We start from the raw sequence: 14,890 nt of genomic DNA, 5'->3' as shown, positions 1-14,890 counted from the left end.
TGGGCTAGAAGTTTGGGGTCCACAACACACACACACATACACACTATATATATACATGTTTATGAAAATAATAATATATATATGTAATGACCCTACTTACCATTATTCACGGATCAAAGTAGTTTAAAGTATGCCCATAAGCCACAACCTTATTTATATTACAATCGTTCCAAATCCCAGTTTATTTATCTTACAAAGGAAGTAAACTTTATTACAAACTATCAACACACACTTAGCCAAACATCATCTGCTAGCTCATTCCATTTCAACCTGGAAACCTAGCTCACGTACTTGTTTGGGGATTCTCGCTACCACCAGTTTCCTTTTTCACTGGAAAAGAATATAAACAGATTTGCAAGTGTGAGCTAACTAGCTCAGCAAGTCATAATGACAGTTGTTAGGAATATATGTGCATTAGTTTGATGATATGTTTAACAAAACACTTAAGTAGAAATCTAGTGTTTGTAGCCTCAACGGATAAGACCATTTTGGCTATCCGTTGATGGTGTAGCTTTACTTAGAAATAAGTCTAGTGTTGTAGCACATTTCAGTCTCTGAATTTGAGATATAAATTCTTAAATGTTGAGGGAAATTATAAGTCATGTTGACTACTAGAAGATATGCAGATAGGAAGGCCAATTGTAAGTATTTCATGCCTTGTAATTTTGTATAAATGAAATGGTGTCAACGGATAACTTAAAGACCTTCAACGGATGAGAAACAAAGCTTCAACGGATGTCTCTAAAGCTTCAACGGATAACATCCTTCAACGGATGAGCACATCAACGGATAAAGCCATCAACGGATGAAGGCTTCAACGGATGTTCTGTTAAATAGCAGTTGACAAGTGGTAGTTGTACCTACAAACAGAGGCACATGGGTTGACAGAGACAACTGAGATGTGGTAGCCTATTTCAGGAACATCAGAAAAAAGCAGTCATTCTACTCTAGTATAAAGAGGCAATAGTCAACAATGCACTGGAGTAAAATGGAGAAGAAACAAGTGGAGAACTTATTTTATTATTGTACTTTTTATCTTTGTCTTCACTTGTAAACTTGGTGATATAAAAACCAAGTAGCAGCTAGTAATTAGAAGAGAATTTTTCCAGAGCTGTTTAGAAAAATCTTGAGAGAAAAATTATCTAGTTTGTACTAGGACGCAGCTGTGATCAACTTCTTGAATCACAGATTTTCTGAAATACCATCTCTGGTGGAACAACAATCCACCAGAAAAGTTTTTAAGGTCTGTTGTGTTCTTTACATTAGTGTTTGAATATATATTTGTCAGTATTAGCTTAAAGCAATTCATACACTTGTTTATCTTAAACACATAGCCTTTGAAACTGCTCAAAACTTGAAAAAGTTTTGAGATTTACATTCAACCCCCCCTTCTGTAAATCTCATTGTTAGTTCATTAGGAATAACAATTGGTATCAGAGCAAGCTCTTGACACACAAAGAGTTTAAAGATCTTGGAAACTAACAAAGATGAGTAAGAAGGATATTGGAGTAAAAATCACAGTTCTTGACAAAGACAGTTATCACCATTGGAAGGTGAAAATGCACCTTCATCTACTCTCCCAAGATGAAGGTTATGTAAACTGCATTGAGAATGGTCCTCACATTCCCCACAAAGTAGCCACAGTTGTTACGGCCACAATTGCTGTTGGTCAATCCATTCCAAAACCTGGAGCAGAATGGACAATGGAAGACACAGAAGAAGTCCACAAGGATAAGAAGGCTATGAACATTTTATTTAATGGTCTTGACAAGGATATGTTTGATAATGTGATAAATTGCACAACTGCCAAAGAGGTTTGGGACACAGTTCAGCTACTGTGTGAAGGTACAGAACAAGTAAAAGAAAACAAAATGCAGCTTCTCATTCACCAGTATGAGTATTTTCATTTTGAAGAAAATGAATCTTTAAATGACACATTCAATAGATTCCAAAAGCTGTTGAATGGACTGAAGCTGTATGGTAGAGTGTACCAGGTGAAGGATTCAAATCTTAAATTTTTAAGATCCTTGCCAAAGGAATGGAAACCCATGACTGTCTCCTTGAGAAACTCTCAAGATTATAAGGACTTCACTCTTGAAAGATTATATGGAATCTTGAAGACTTATGAACTAGAGCTGGAACAGGATGAGGTATTGGAGAAGGGAAGAAAGAAAGGAGGTTCAGTTGCCTTGGTAGCTGAAAATGAGAAAGAATGCAGACAAGAAACTGTGAGATCAACATTAAACTCCAAAGATGGCACAAGCAAATCAGAATCAAGCAAGGGTAAGGAGCAAGTTGCTGAGAATGAAGACAACTCCAGCCAAGATGACTCTGATGGTATTGATGAGCATCTTGCATTTCTGTCCAGAAGATTTGCAAAGATGAAATTTAGGAAAAACACTAGAGCCACTAAACCTCATAAGAACATGGTGGACAAATCCAAGTTCAAGTGTTTCAATTGTGGTATAAGTGGACACTTTGCAAGTGAGTGCAGAAAGCCAACTTCTGAAAAGAAGAAATTTGACCAAGTAGATTACAAAAAGAAATATTTTGATCTGCTCAAGCAAAAGGAGAGGGCTTTCATTACTCAAGAAAAATACTGGGCAGCTGATGGAGAAGAAGAGGATGAAGATGTGGAATATGTCAACTTGGCTCTCATGGCTGATTCTGAGGAAAATGAAGTTAGTTCATCAAGCAACCAGGTAATCACTACTGATTTAACACAGCTTACTAAAGAAGAGTGCAATGATGCTTTTAATGACATGTCTACTGAACTGTATCATTTGCGTGTGTCTCTTAAATCTCTTGCTAAAGAAAATAGTAGGATTAAAGAGAACAATTTGTTTTTAAGTAATAGAAATGCTGTGTTAGAAGATAAGTTGATTGACCTAGAGAAAACTAAGCTACATTGTATATCTGTTGAAAATGAACTAGCTGAATCTGTTAAGAAAGTAGAAATACTTTCTAATCAATTAGAGAGAGAGCAAGAGGTGATTAAAGCCTGGAAGACATCTAGGGATGTTAGTGCTCAAATTGTCAAGGTCCAAGGAATTGAATCATTTTGTGAGACTGCCTGGGATAAAAACAAAAAGAAAATGGGGTAGTTGAAAGAAAGAACAGATCTTTAATTGAGGCTGCTAGAACAATGCTTGAAGAATCAAAGTTACCAACATATTTCTGGGCTGAAGCTGTTAATTGTGCCTGCTACACTCAGAATATTTCTTTGATCAATCAAGCTAAAGGCATGACTCCTTATCAGTTGTTCAAGAGAAGAAAACCAACTCTAAACTTTCTTCATGTCTTGGATGTAAATGCTTTATACTGAGAAATCAATCTGACCATAAAGGGAAGTTTGATGCAAAGGCTGATGAAGGGATATTTGTTGGTTACTCAGCTGGAAAATCTTATAGGGTCTACAATCTAAGAACCAACATTGTTATGGAATCTGTGCATGTTGTGTTTGATGATAAAAAGATTGATGGACTAACAGATGAGGGACACCATGAAAGACTCAAATTTGACAACATTGAGATATATTGTGATGATAGTGAAGAGGAGATTGATGGAGATAACACTTCAAAAGGGATTCAAGATATGCCCTTGGATAATGCACAGAATTCTGCATCCGTTGAAAGAGGCAATGCAGTATCCGTTGAAGTACATAATGAAGCATCCGTTGATCATAGTTCATCAACGGATAATCGATTTACATCATCAGTTGATAGAACTCCAAGTTTCCTGCAAAGGACCAACAACTCAGGGGGAGTTTCAACTGATCAACACTCTGTCTCACATCACGACAATACTGAGGCCACCTCATCTAGAGCACATCTTCCACCTCAAAGGAAATGGACCAAGAATCATCCCTTTGAACTGATCATTGGTGATGCATCATCTAAAGTGCAAACAAGAAAAGCTACTCAAAATGAATGTCTGTATAGTAGTTTTCTATCTCAGGAGGAACCTAAGAAAGTGGAAGAAGCCTTAACGGATCCAGATTGGATATTAGCTATGCAGGAAGAGCTGGACCAATTTGAGAGAAACAAAGTTTGGAAGCTGGTACCCAAGCCAAAGAACAAGAGTTCCATTGACACAAAATGGGTATTCAGAAACAAGATGGATGAAAATGGCATTGTCATAAGGAATAAAGCCAGATTGGTTGCTAAAGGCTATTCTCAACAAGAGGGAATAGATTTTGATGAAACATTTGCTCCAGTTGCAAGACTTGAAGCCATCAGAATCTTTCTAGCCTATGCAGCTAATGCCAATTTCAAAGTCTATCAGATGGATGTCAAGAGTGCATTTCTAAATGGGGAATTGGAGGAAGAAGTTTATGTAAGCCAACCTCCAGGTTTTGAAGATCAAAATTTTCCAGACCATGTGTATTATCTGTTGAAAGCACTCTATGGACTAAAGTAAGCACCTAGAGCCTGGTATGAGACTTTGTCAAAGTTCCTTCTAGATAATCATTTCACAAGAGGTACTGTTGACAAAACTCTCTTCTTTAGAAATGTTAATGGCTCTAAGATACTTTTACAAATTTATGTAGATGATATTATATGTGGATCTACAGATGATAAGCTTTGTAAAAAGTTTGTTAAATTAATGCAAAGTAAATATGAAATGAGCATGATGGGAGAACTAACTTACTTTCTTGGGTTACAAGTAAAACAAGTTAGTAGTGGAATTTTTATTAATCAAACTAAATATATTTATGATCTTTTAAAGAAGTTTGACTTAATGGATTGTTCACCTGCAAAAACTCCCATGGCCACTGCCACTAAGCTTGAATTAAACAAGGCTGAAAAGTCTGTGAATATTACAAGTTATAGAGGCATGGTTGGCTCACTTTTATATTTAAGTGCTAGTAGACCTGATATAATGTTTTCTACATGTCTCTGTGCTAGATTTCAAGCTGACCCTAAAGAATCTCACTTAGTGGCCATTAAAAGAATTTTCAGATATCTCAAGGGGACTCCAAATCTAGGAATTTGGTACCCTAGAGAGTCTGGTTTTGATCTAATTGGCTACTCAGATGCAGATTATGCAGGTTGCAAAATAGAAAGGAAAAGCACAACAGGCACCTGTCAATTTCTAGGGAACAAGCTTGTATCATGGTTCAGCAAGAAGCAGAATTCTGTTTCCACATCAACAGCTGAAGCTGGGTACATTGCAGCTGGTAGTTGCTGTGCACAAATACTATGGATGAGGAACCAGTTATTTGACTATGGTATGACTGTTGACAAAATTCCAATATTTTGTGACAACACAAGTGCCATTGCCATTACTGAAAATCCAGTGCAGCACTCAAGAACCAAGCACATTGATATCAAGTACCACTTCATTAGGGAACATGTGATGAAAGGTACAGTGGAACTTCATTTTGTTCCAAGTGAACAACAAATTGCAGACATATTTACCAAGCCACTTGATGAATCAACATTCACAAGATTGGTAAGTGAGCTAGGTATGCTTAATTACTCTTAAAATTCATGTCCTTATTGCAATTTGAATTGAAGCCTGAAATATATTAGCTGCAAGAACAAATTTGATTTTTAACACAGATTATTCCATCAACGGATATTCCCTATCCGTTGAAAGTCAAAATTATTCTGTCAACAGATGTTCATTATCCGTTGAAAGTCATATACATTTCTGGAATTTTTATCCGTCAACGGATAAAACTGAAGTGCTCTTCAACGGATGACAGTTTACCTTATCCGTTGAAATATCACATCAGTCGATTCAAGTGTTTCACAGCCGTTGATTCTATTGTCTTAACCGTTGATACTCATACATACAGCTGTATGTATTTGTTTTAAAGGTAGTTTTTAGAATACTTACAGTTTATTCTTAAACGGCTGAAATTCACTTACATATATTTATTGTTTAATCTCTTATTTATGCTTTTTAATTTGAGAAAGTATATAAGCCCTTCTGATTTTTCATTTTTTTTTACTTTACGCTTTCTTGAAATTTCAAAGCTTTTACCATTTTCTCTCTACAAAACCTTCAAGTTATTCTCTGCAAATTCTACTCACAACAATGGCACCAGTAGTAAAGATTATGTCTCAATCCGGATTCATCTATGAGAAGAACAATTTCATAGCTTTGGTAGAAAAGAATGAAGCCCACTCCGATTATCACAAAATGATGGACTTCATCAAAAACTGTAAACTTAGCTATGCAATGCTGGAAGCCCCAACGATTTACTGTGAAGTAGTTGAGGAGATTTGGACAACTGCTGAGTTCAACTCAATAGATATGACTATCTCCTTCACTCTCAAAGGTAAAAATCACTGTGTTAACTGTGATGATTTACTAGCATGTTTTAAATTACCTGAGAACAATGCCATGACACCACACACTGATAATGATGTATCCAGCATGTTAGATTCCACAGGTTATTCTCTTAACTCTGCTAGTTTAGGGAGTATTAAAAGAAAAGGCCTTAGGAATGAATGGAGTTTTCTTGGGGATGCCTTTATCAAGGTTTTCTCTGGGAAAATTAGCAATTTTGATGCCATAACTTCATCTCTTGTTAATATGCTCTATATGCTTGTTTCTGATAGGTATTTTAATTTTAGCAACTATGTTATGCTAGAATTGGGTACTAGATTAGGTAACAAAGCTAATAGATCTAATAACATCTATTATGCTAGATTCTTTATGTTATTGGCTAACCATGTTGCTGAAGGTTTGGTCATAACCAATGAGAATAACAAACTCAAGTGCTGGGCACAAGAGAAAAGAGTTCTTGCAGATTTATTGAGAATGGATCTCAACAGCAGTGTACCATTGGTATATTTACCAATCATGGATGCACCTCAGGTAAGTGAGGTAATTGTTTCTATAACTCCTACTTCTTACAACCCCTCTATTTCTTTATCTTCTAGTGTGCCCATGGAATCTGTGACAATGCCCCAACAGATTCCTACCAAGGTCACCAAAACTAAACTTTCAAAATCAAAGACAAAGAAAACCACCTCTGTTGTTTCTCAAAAGACAATAGTTGTAACACCTACCCTTAACCCTGAGGGGAGTGAACAGGGTGTGAGTGGTGAGGGGAGGGGTGAACATCAAAGAAACCCCCAGGATAAGGAAGGAGAGATAAGTGTTTCCCAAACTAGCCAAACCACAGTTTCTCAAAAAGCTGTGGTGGTTGAAAAGGTTACTAGCACATCCCTAGCTGCATTCTCCCAAAAGGATGTAACTATTGAAAATAGTTCCCAACCAGGAACACAGAACAAACGAGGGAGGGACACTAAAGCCAAACACTCACCAACAAAAGCCTTTATTAGAAGAAAGAGAGCAAGAACCCAATCTTCTACACAGGGTGCACACACTGCACAGATACATCCATCTGTATCTATGCCTTCTCAAACTCAGTTTGATGTGGCTCCAACAAATGTGGAGTCACAGCCCCATTCTCTCACAATTAACACACATCAATCACCACACACTTCTTCACCATCTCTAGATATGGATATGTTATTCCCATCAATTCCTGATTCTCCCTCTTTACAACTCAGGGAGGAGCCCCACTCAAATACAGGTGATCATCATCTTTTAGATGATTTGTTGGATCACCCGCAAATTCTTTCAGATGTAATTGAAGGATCTGTGTCACCAAAACTCATATCAATCTACACAGATTCAACAGTTATATCACTTTCAATTTCTACTTCTTTTCCTTCTTCAACGGATATCACTCATCCGTTGACAAGTGGTTGTTCTTCAACGGATAAGCTTAACAGCAGTTATCCGTTGATACCATAAGTTTCACCTTCAACGGCTATTCCTCATCCGTTGATAGTCTCTACACACACAATTGAAACAATTCCAAGTGTAGAAGACTTGATTACTGTACAATCACTTCTGGGACTGAGGGAAGGGAGTGATAATTTGAGTGAGAGGCTGGGTTGCTCCCAGGCAAAAGGAGAGATTGAGAGCTCAAACATGCATGCTATTTTTTCCAGCATGGCAAAAGTAAGTGAGAGGAGTACCACCTTAGTAGGTGAAGGTGAGGGAGTGAGTTGTGTGAGCCAGGGGGAGCCCCTGATGCAAGAACATAGAGAAAATGAGAGAAAGGCAGGTACAGCAGAAATAAGGATGGATCCAGCCATTGCTAGTGAGTCAATGATTGTGAATGATGCTGAAAAGGAAAGACAATTTCAGCAACATTACAAAGTTGTTATTGATAACATTTCCTTGGATGCTGACACTTTTACTCATCCTGTTTCAGCCTATCAATTATTGGCTGCACAGGGCAATGTGGAGGCAGAAAAGACACTACATCTAGTACATACAACAGAATCTCTTCAAAGGGACAAAGCTGCTATTAACAAGATGCCTTCAACAGCTGGTGAGTCATTTGAAGAATTTGGAGTAAATTCTGATGATGATGACTTTGTTTCTTCTGATGGAAGCATGAACTTAGGGGGAGATGAAAGCCCTAGTTCTATTCCAAATCTTCCTGAATGGGCCTTCACAAAGGAGTCTACAAAAGGGCAATTCAATGTCTCCTTAGTCAAACAAATCAGTACTATCAAACAGGCCATTCAGGAAACTTCTCATGCTGGTACAAAGGCTATCCTTACAGCTCACTTGGACTCACTGCATCTCATGAAGTTGCAGCAAGTAAGACAGAATCTAAGTGTGGATGAACTCAGAAAGGATATTGCTGACTTGAAATCCTACAATTCTGAAAAATTGGATTCAGTCATGCCCTATGGTACAATGCAGGACATTTTGTTGAGATTGAAAAAGGAATCACATACTGAAAAGAGGCTGGCCAAATTGGAAGACAGAGTTCAAGTTATTGAAGATTCTGTGGCCACCATTCTTCACAACCAACAATCTCAAACAAATCTACTTATGCAGCTGGCAAAAGCACAGGGCTTGACCCCTCTCCTTGATGATAACAAAAAGGGGGAGAGTAAAAGGGAAGGGGAAGGAGAGCCATCTACAAAAATCCAAATATCTAAAGTGCTAGTTCCTGCCATCACTACTTCTCCAATCATTCAAATCAAAGGAAAGCCTGATGGAATTGATTTAATCCAGCTAGCAGCAGCTGAAATTCAAGTGAAAGAGCAAAGGAGGAGAATTGATGAAAGGATGCAACAACTATTTGGCTCTACACAAGATAAATCAATATATGTGAAACATAGCACAAAGGTTGAACCAATCAATATGGAGCACAAGCCAGAAAGGAGAAATAAGGTTGGAGAGACTTCTTTCAAGAATCTAAAACCTATGGTTCTCAAGCCCAACACTAGATCCAGCAAGAACTCCACAAAGAACCCTCTAGACTTTGCTCAGATGAAAGAAGTGGACTTTCCTCTTCCAAAGCCTGATGAAGACAAAGTTTTGGGTACTAGCATCATAAAACACAAGGAGACCATGGATGAGGCAGTAAGGAGAAACATGGCTATTATCTTTAGAGAGGGAAAGAGCATATGTATGATGCAAGGACATCCCAAATTCTCAATAGCCAAGAGGGAAGAAACCAAAAGGTTAAAGAAAGAAGCTGAAAAACTCAAGGCTGACAAAAGAGCACAAGCAAAGCTTGAACAAAAGCTAAAGTCAAGTCTAGTTGAAAATGAGAAAGGAATTGAAGTCAGGGGTGAAGACAAGATTGCAAACTTAGATGAGGTTTTTGGGAGTATATTTGGTGAAAGTATGGAGGAAAAAGAGGAATGGCAGAAGGGAAACAGAAGAAAGGCCAAGGCACATAGAAGGAGTGAAGGCAACACTGAAGAAACTAAATCTCTACCTTCCATACCTGAACCCTTTGTTGCTGATCCCACTATAAACATCCATGGTGAACCAATCATCCCAAAAGAGGAACCTATTGATTGGGACACCATCAATTTGCCTACCTTTTTAACCACTCTTCCACTTCCAAAGAAACAGAAAAGAAAATCCAAATCTACACCTCCCCTAAACTCTAAGAAATTCACTCAAAAACATAAACCTAACCCTAAGCCACCCATTTTTAAAGATGATTATGTTCACATCTGTGACATAAAAGAAATTTCAGACATTGAACTCTATCTGGATGAGCTGGAGGATGTAAGGGGAATTGCTGCTTACAGACAGCTACCAGAGAGATTGGTGTTCAGATACAAAGGAGCTGGGGAAAGAACATGGCCTCTCTACAGGATTCTGAATGAAGGCTACTCTACCTTGATCAGAGTCTTTTCAGCCATACAAAAGGATTCTGGCTTTACCAGGACTGCCAAGACTGAAATTCTCAACAAGATTGCCAACATAAGGAAAACTTGGAGGGAGCCCAATGCCTTGCCCAGAACCTTACTCATTCAAGAAAGGGGAACTACAATTCACAAATCACCTCATTGGTTGATGGAATTCAGAGATGATAAAGGAGTTAGAAGATTTTTCAGACTTGAAGACCAACTCAAGATTGTCAGCAATGAAACTCTCAAAGAAATGCAATCTAAGTTGGATATCAGTGATGAAGATGAAGCTGAATTCTTCAAACAACTCCAACTCCAAATTGAGGAAAATGACAAAGGGCTAGGAAAGAAAACCAGGGATCAAAGAAGAAAAAGATGATTTGCTCAGGCTAGAGGAGCATCCTTGGAAATACTGTAAATCTTCAATTACCTTCTAGTACATACACTTTTGCAGCACTTTTGAATTTCTACTTAGTTTCAGTTCATATATTTGTTAAGTGTTTTGTTATCATCAAGTTAACCTTGAATTTATGTCTACAATTCTTATAGACATAAATAGGGGGAGATTGTTAGGAATATATGTGCATTAGTTTGATGATATGTTTAACAAAACACTTAAGTAGAAATCTAGTGTTTGTAGCCTCAACGGATAAGACCATTTTGGCTATCCGTTGATGGTGTAGCTTTACTTAGAAATAAGTCTAGTGTTGTAGCACATTTCAGTCTCTGAATTTGAGATATAAATTCTTAAATGTTGAGGGAAATTATAAGTCATGTTGACTACTAGAAGATATGCAGATAGGAAGGCCAATTGTAAGTATTTCATGCCTTGTAATTTTGTATAAATGAAATGGTGTCAACGGATAACTTAAAGACCTTCAACGGATGAGAAACAAAGCTTCAACGGATGTCTCTAAAGCTTCAACGGATAACATCCTTCAACGGATGAGCACATCAACGGATAAAGCCATCAACGGATGAAGGCTTCAACGTATGTTCTGTTAAATAGCAGTTGACAAGTGGTAGTTGTACCTACAAACAGAGGCACATGGGTTGACAGAGACAACTGAGATGTGGTAGCCTATTTCAGGAACATCAGAAAAAAGCAGTCGTTCTACTCTAGTATAAAAAGGCAATAGTCAACAATGCACTGGAGTAAAATGGAGAAGAAACAAGTGGAGAACTTATTTTATTATTGTACTTTTTATCTTTGTCTTCACTTGTAAACTTGGTGATATAAAAACTAAGTAGCAGCTAGTAATTAGAAGAGAATTTTTCCAGAGCTGTTTAGAAAAATCTTGAGAGAAAAATTATCTAGTTTGTACTAGGACGCAGCTGTGATCAACTTCTTGAATCACAGATTTTCTGAAATACCATCTCTGGTGGAACAACAATCCACCAGAAAAGTTTTTAAGGTCTGTTGTGTTCTTTACATTAGTGTTTGAATATATATCTGTCAGTATTAGCTTAAAGCAATTCATACACTTGTTTATCTTAAACACATAGCCTTTGAAACTGCTCAAAACTTGAAAAAGTTTTGAGATTTACATTCAACCCCCTTCTGTAAATCTCATTGTTAGTTCATTAGGAATAACAACAGTCACTGAGATTAACAATGATCAATTAAAATGATATAAGAAATCAAGTTTCCTGATAAGCAATGATTAGAATTGGATATTGTTAGGAATATATGTGCATTAGTTTAATGACATGTTTAACAAAACACTTAAGTAGAAATCTAGTGTTTGTAGCCTCAACGGATAAGACCATTTCGGCTATCCGTTGATGGTGTAGCTTTACTTAGAAATAAGTCTAGTGTTGAGCACATTTCAGTCTCTGAATTTGAGAAATAAATTCTTAAATGTTGAGGGAAATTATAAGTCATGTTGACTACTAGAGGATATGCAGATAGGAAGGCCAATTGTAAGTATTTCATGCCTTGTAATTTTGTATAAATGAAATGGTGTCAACGGATAACTTAAAGACCTTCAACGGATGAGAAACAAAGCTTCAACGGATGTCTCTAAAGCTTCAACGGATAACATCCTTCAACGGATGAGTGCATCAACGGATAGAGCTTCAACTGCTAACACATCAACGGATAACGCCATCAACGGATGAAGGCTTCAACGGATGTTCTGTTAAATAGCAGTTGACAAATGGTAGTTGTACCTACAAACAGAGGCACATGGGTTGACAGAGATAACTGAGATGTGGTAGCCTATTTCAGGAACATCAGAAAAAGCAGCCATTCTACTCTAGTATAAAGAGGCAATAGTCAACAATGCACTGGAGTAAAATGGAGAAGAAACAAGTGGAGAACTTATTTTATTATTGTACTTTTTATCTTTATCTTCACTTGTAAACTTGGTGATATATAAACCAAGTAGCAGCTAGTAATTAGAAGAGAATTTTTCCAGAGCTGTTTAGAAAAATCTTGAGAGAAAAATTATCTAGTTTGTACTAGGACGCAGCTGTGATCAACTTCTTGAATCACAGATTTTCTGAAATACCATCTCTGGTGGAACAACAATCCACCAGAAAAGTTTTTAAGGTCTGTTGTGTTCTTTACATTAGTGTTTGAATATATATCTGTCAGTATTAGCTTAAAGCAATTCATACACTTGTTTATCTTAAACACATAGCCTTTGAAACTGCTCAAAACTTGAAAAAGTTTTGAGATTTACATTCAACCCCCCTTCTGTAAATCTCATTGTTAGTTCATTAGGAATAACAATTGGTATCAGAGCAGGCTCTTGACACACAAAGAGTTTAAAGTTCTTGGAAACTAACAAAGATGAGTAAGAAGGATATTGGAGTAAAAATCCCAGTTCTTAACAAAGACAGTTATCATCATTGGAAGGTGAAAATGCACCTTCATCTACTCTCCCAAGATGAAGGTTATGTAAACTGCATTGAGAATGGTCCTCACATTCCCCACAAAGTAGCCACAGTTGCTACGGCCACAATTGCTGTTGGTCAATCCATTCCAAAACCTAGAGCAGAATGGACAATGGAAGACACAGAAGAAGTCCACAAGGATAAGAAGGCTATGAACATTTTGTTTAATGATCTTGACAAGGATATGTTTGATAATGTGATAAATTGCATAACTACCAAAGAGGTTTGGGACACAGTTCAGCTACTGTGTGAAGGTACAGAACAAGTAAAAGAAAACAAAATACAGCTTCTCATTCAACAGTATGAGTATTTTCATTTTGAAGAAAATGAATCTTTAAATGACACATTCAATAGATTCCAAAAGCTGTTGAATGGACTGAAGCTGTATGGTAGAGTGTACCAGGTGAAGGATTCAAATCTTAAATTTTTAAGATCCTTGCCAAAGGAATGGAAACCCATGACTGTCTCCTTGAGAAACTCTCAAGATTATAAGGACTTCACTCTTGAAAGATTATATGGAATCTTGAAGACTTATGAACTAGAGCTGGAACAGGATGAGGTATTGGAGAAGGGAAGAAAGAAAGGAGGTTCAGTTGCCTTGGTAGCTGAAAATGAGAAAGAATGCAGACAAGAAACTGTGAGATCAACATTAAACTCCAAAGATGGCACAAGCAAATCAGAATCAAGCAAGGGTAAGAAGCAAGTTGCTGAAAATGAAGACAACTCCAGCCAAGATGACTCTGATGGTATTGATGAGCATCTTGCATTTCTGTCCAGAAGATTTGCAAAGATGAAATTTAGGAAAAACACTAGAGCCACTAAACCTCATAAGAACATGGTGGACAAATCCAAGTTCAAGTGTTTCAATTGTGGTATAAGTGGACACTTTGCAAGTGAGTGCAGAAAGCCAACTTCTGAAAAGAAGAAATTTGACCAAGTAGATTACAAAAAGAAATATTTTGATCTGCTCAAGCAAAAGGAGAGGGCTTTCATTACTCAAGAAAAAGACTGGGCAGCTGATGGAGAAGAAGAGGATGAAGATGTGGAATATGTCAACTTGGCTCTCATGGCTGATTCTGAGGAAAATGAAGTTAGTTCATCAAGCAACCAGGTAATCACTACTGATTTAACACAGCTTACTAAAGAAGAGTGCAATGATGCTTTTAATGACATGTCTACTGAACTATATCATTTGCGTGTGTCTCTTAAATCTCTTGCTAAAGAAAATAGTAGGATTAAAGAGAACAATTTGTTTTTAAGTAATAGAAATGCTGTGTTAGAAGATAAGTTGATTGACCTAGAGAAAACTAAGCTACATTGTATATCTGTTGAAAATGAACTAGCTAAATCTGTTAAGAAAGTAGAAATACTTTCTAATCAATTAGAGAGAGAGCAAGAGGTGATTAAAGCCTGGAAGACATCTAGGGATGTTAGTGCTCAAATTATCAAGGTCCAAGGAATTGAATCATTTTGTGAGACTGCCTGGGATAAAAAAAAGAAAATGGAATTAATTGATGGGCTGTCAACGGATGTGGAATCAACGGATGATGAAAATTATCCGTTGAAGGAAGAAAAGGAGCATCCGTTGAAGGTTCCTCAATTAAAACAGGCAGATGTTTCTAAAAGTGAAAATCTAAAGAAACTCAATAAAAAGTTTGGTTCAACTTCCAAGAACTTTGTCAAAGAAGAAGCAAGCACATCCAAAGATTTCAGTAAGGTGAATATAGGACACATGACCTTAGAACAGTTAAAGAATAGGCTCAAAGTGGTTGAGGATAAAAAGGAAACTA

This window comes from Apium graveolens, chromosome 5 (assembly GCF_009905375.1).
Source record: "Apium graveolens cultivar Ventura chromosome 5, ASM990537v1, whole genome shotgun sequence".
Lineage (NCBI taxonomy): Eukaryota > Viridiplantae > Streptophyta > Magnoliopsida > Apiales > Apiaceae > Apium > Apium graveolens.
Note: the sequence above shows the minus strand (reverse complement) of the source record.